Source organism: Bison bison, unplaced genomic scaffold (assembly GCF_000754665.1).
Source record: "Bison bison bison isolate TAMUID 2011002044 unplaced genomic scaffold, Bison_UMD1.0 scf7180017864302, whole genome shotgun sequence".
In the NCBI taxonomy this organism is placed as follows: Eukaryota; Metazoa; Chordata; class Mammalia; order Artiodactyla; family Bovidae; genus Bison; species Bison bison.
This window is the reverse complement of record NW_011494874.1, coordinates 2,337,898-2,342,292: the sequence shown is the minus strand read 5'-3', so window position 1 is coordinate 2,342,292 and position 4,395 is coordinate 2,337,898. Positions and strand designations below refer to the sequence as shown.

General features: G+C 51.3%; 1 long non-coding RNA gene across 1 annotated transcript in view; it reads left to right on the top strand.

Moving 5' to 3' along the window:
• LOC104996951 overlaps positions 1–3,312 on the top strand; it is a 5,485-nt gene extending 2,173 nt beyond the window's left edge. Inside the window, exons 2-3 of the long non-coding RNA XR_826268.1 lie at positions 2,062–2,127; positions 2,822–3,312. This is a non-coding gene — a long non-coding RNA (uncharacterized LOC104996951). The remainder of the gene's footprint in view (positions 1–2,061; positions 2,128–2,821) is intronic.
• Positions 3,313–4,395: the final 1,083 nt, after the last annotated feature.

Below are 4,395 nucleotides of genomic sequence, written 5' to 3'. Positions count from 1 at the left end.
TTTGCAACCCCATGAATCGCAGCACACCAGGCCTCCCTGTCCATCACCAACTCCCGGAGTTCACTCAGACTCACGTCCATCGAGTCAGTGATGCCATCCAGCCATCTCATCCTCTGTTGTCCCCTTCTCCTTCTGCCCCCAATCCCTCCCAGCATCAGAGTCTTTTCCAGTGAGTCAACTCTTCTCATGAGGTGGCCAAAGTACTGGAGTTTCAGCTTTAGCATCATTCCTTCCAAAGAAATCCCAGGGCTGATCTCCTTCAGAATAGACAGGTTGGATCTCCTTGCAGTCCAAGGGACTCTCAAGAGTCAAGACCTTTTAGAACACCCAAAAAAGATGTCCTTTTCATTATAGGGGGCTGGAATGCAAAAGTAGGAAGTCAAGAAACACCTGGGGTAACAGGCAAATTTGGCCTTGGAATACAGAATGAAGCAGGGCAAAGGCTAATAGAGTTTTGCCAAGAGAACTCACTGGTCATAGCAAAAATTAATTGTAGTATTAATATATTTTGACCCAGCATACCTAAAATACTATTGCTTTATGTCAGTAATAAAACAATTAATGATAATCCATGATAATAATAAATTATTAAGGCTTCCCTGGTGGCTCAGACGGTAAAGAATCTGCCTGCAATGGAAGAGGCTCTGGTTCGATCCTTGGGCTGGCAAGATCCACTAGAGAAGGAAATGGCAACCCACTCCAGTATTCCTGCCTAGAGAATTCCACGGACAGAGGAGCATGGTGGGCTACAGTTCATGGGGTCGCAGAGTCGGACATCTTAGTTAATCACTAAGTGATTAACACTTGCACTTTTCAATGAGAAAACTAAATAAAGCCTTGCTTTTAACTCAGAAACGACCCTTCCCTCCTTGTGGGAAGGGAGGAGGTCAGCTGGCCTGGAGGGGCTGAGAGGCCTGGGCGACCCCTGTGATGGGGCCTGGTCTGCAGTCCTGGAGGCTGTTCTTACGAGGGAAGATGCACTTGGGACTCCCTAGCATGGTGACTCCCTTTTCACTTTCATGCATTGGAGAAGGAAATGGCAACCCACTCCAGTGTTCTTGCCTGGAGAATCCCAGGGACGCGGGAGCCTGGTGGGCTGCCGTCTATGGGGGTCGCACAGAGTCGGACACGACTGAAGTGACTTAGCAGCATCAGTAGCAGCAGCAGCAGCAGCACGGAGACAAGAGAGCATCAGATCCCTGCTAGGGACAGACATGCCCTCTTCAAAACCGAGCAGGTGCCACTCCTTAGACCAGCTGCTTCTCTGTAACCAGCCATCTGCTCCTAACTGCAAGCCCACAGGGCAGGGGCCATGAAGGGTCTCTCGCGTGGGTGAGGAGTTGGAGGGAGGGTGTTTCCAAGGCATCAGGAAGCCGAGACTTGCACTTGGGCTGTGGGCGCTGAGGCTGAGTCCCTACCTTCCTCCAAGAGGGCGCACCCTTCCCCCTCTGCCTCAGCCCCCACGTGGCCTAGTTATTAACTCTTTTTGTGTTTTCTGTTTGTTTGTTTTTAGTTAGAGCAACAGCGCCGTTTTTATTGGGCACTTAAAACTTTTTTTCTTAATTTAATTTGTATTATATATTGGAGTACAGTCAATTTACAATGTTTTATTAATTTCAGAGGGCTTCCCAGGTGGCTCAGTGGTAAAGAATCTGCCTGCAATACAGCAGACATGGGTTGGATCCCTGGGTCGGGAAGATCCCCTGGAGGAGGACACGGCAACCCACTCCAGTATTCTTGGCTGGAGAATCCCATGGACAGAGGAGCCTGGCGGGCTACAGTCCATGGGGGTCACAAAGAGTCGGACACAACTGATGTGACTTAACATGCACACACACATTAGTTTCAAATGTACAGGAAAGAGATTCAGTTTTATATATACATGCATCCATTCCTCTTCAGATTATCTTCCCATACAGATTATAACAGAATATTGAGTACAGGTCCCTGTGCTACACAGTAGGTCTTCGCCGATTATCTATTTTATTAGTAGTGTGTCATTTCGTTTTATGATGGTAACATATATCAAATATAAAATTTACCATTTTAACTATTTTTCAGACTTGTCCAATTGACTCCCAACCTTTGGTGATTGAGGGTCTCGGGACTTCCCTGGTGGCTCAGATGGTAAAGCGTCTGCCTGCAATGTGGGAAACCTGGGTTGGATCCCTGGGTTGGGAAGATCCCCTGGAGAAGGAAATAGCAACCCACTCCAGTACTCTTGCCTGGAAAATTTCATGGATGGAGGAGGCTGGTAGCCTATAGACCAAGGGGTCGCAAAGAGTTGGACACGACTGAGCGACTTTACCTTCTTTCACTTTCCTGAAGCATTAACTCGCATAGCCAGAAAAGGTGGTCAGGCTAAAAGACCCAGGAGGCGGTCACTGTGCCCAGCAGGTGACCACTGGGGCGGATGTGGGATATGGGCAAGGTGCCCACAGCATCCACTGTCCCTGTCGCAGGTGGGTTTGTGACTGATCGCTCATGGGGCCTGCCTGTCTCAAAGGGCTCTGAGCCCCTGTAAGGTAGAGCCCACCACTAGTTCATATCTGGACCGCCAGTCCCGGGTGGGTTGGAGGGTCCAGGAGACGTGCCAGATGAGTGCTCAGATGTCTCTGTGAGGAGACACAGGCTAGGTCTTTGGAGGGACAGGGGGCCAGAGGGGACTTGGGAAGGCAGAAGACAGGGGCAGGGATGGGGTGTGGAGGGCAGCCAGGGTCCTGCCTCCCATCCTTCCCCGTGGCCTCTGTGGCGTCCCCTCCCACGGCCGCCTGGCCCCCTGCCAGCAGCCCTCCTATCGTCTCCCACGCCTTCCCTGCAGGAAACCATGCCTTACCTAGCAACAGCTGCTACAGAGAGCCGACTCTCCTGAGAGCCCAACAACAAAGCACACGGCTGACTACAACTCCCAGCAAGGACTGAAAGGAAAGGCACATTTATTTCAAGGCCAGGTTGGGAGTGGATCTGGGTTTCCAGCACTGGAGTCACGGAGCCTCCTGTGGCCAGCCCGACGGGGTGCTGAGCGGCTCGCCGGAGGGCGCCGTCCAGAGAAGGAGCAGATTCACCCTCTCTGGTCGGCGATGGTCCTTGTTCCTGAGATTCCTGTTGCTCCCTGTTCCCATTCAGCTGGGTCAACATGTGCCTGTAAATTTCTCCCAAAAGGGAGATCATAGCAGCATCAGCAGCCCCAGAAATGACAAACAACTCAAGTATGGGAAGGCGGCTGCCAAGTATTCAACAGGACTCATGTTGCACTAGAAAAAAAATATCAGATAAGAAAAATAAACCGAGTTGTGTGCATATTTCCCTAAATATGTATCCATGTTGTGGTTCCTTCCCGTCTTCAGTGTAATGAATACATCCATTTGTCAGGGGTCACGGAGCGGCAGTCCTACAAAGGCTGCCTCGTGTCGGTGAACTCAGTCTCCTGGTCCTCTCCCTTCTCCAGGGCAGAGAGCGATGCAAAGACTTCAACAGAGTGAGCCACTGACATTAATTTTCCTACCGGCCTACTGGCTAAGGAACTCTACAGCTGTGGCCAGCCCGTTTGCCTGGGTCTCAGGCTCTATTGCGTTAAATTGAGTTGGCAATCTGTATTTGCAAAACGCTTTGTCATCATTGACTGGAAGATCCCAGGGTCCCTTTGGTACAGCAGAGGGTCTGGAAGGTGGAGGGTGGTCACGGTCACCCACCTCTCACCTTTGTTGACATAACTAGATGCCAGGATCCAAGAGCAGAGCAATCAGAAGACAGGGTTGGCCTTGGGAAGCCAGGAGCCAAGATCTGGGCGATGGGTAATGCATGGAGGACTCGTATAAGGCTTTAGAGGCTACACGTTGCCCAACAACATGGAGCTGGCCAGGACACCAGGGTATCTGCCAGCCTCCGGAGGCCACGCTTGGCACAGCCATGAAAGCCACAGCCACAAACACTGACAAGGCAAGAATAAAATAGGGTGAGAAACCAGCTTTCCTTTGCTTCTCAGACTCTTTGGAAGATTCTGGAAGGGCATTTGCTTACCCCCTGGAGCGAGAGCCCAGATTCCTCTATGGTTCGGTCAGGAAGTGCAATGAAGCCTCCATCGTGGCCAGGGCCTGTGCCACGACAACCGGCCCCTGCCTTCAAGGAGCTCACATTTGGATGACTTAAGCCAAAAGCGATGACGCAGAGGGGTCCACATGTGACCCTCTGAGGTCAAGGTGGTCTAGTCCCTGGCAAGGGCCCCCAGAGGGGCGGAGCTGAATCCAGCCAAGAATCAACAACCCAGGACAGCAGGGCCTCATCAACGAGAAAGCCACCTCTCTGCTGTCTCCTCCCATGCGTGCTTCCCAAGAGATGAGAGCCACAGTGCTTAGATGCTAATTGGCTACAGCGGTACAAAAATGTTTAATATGC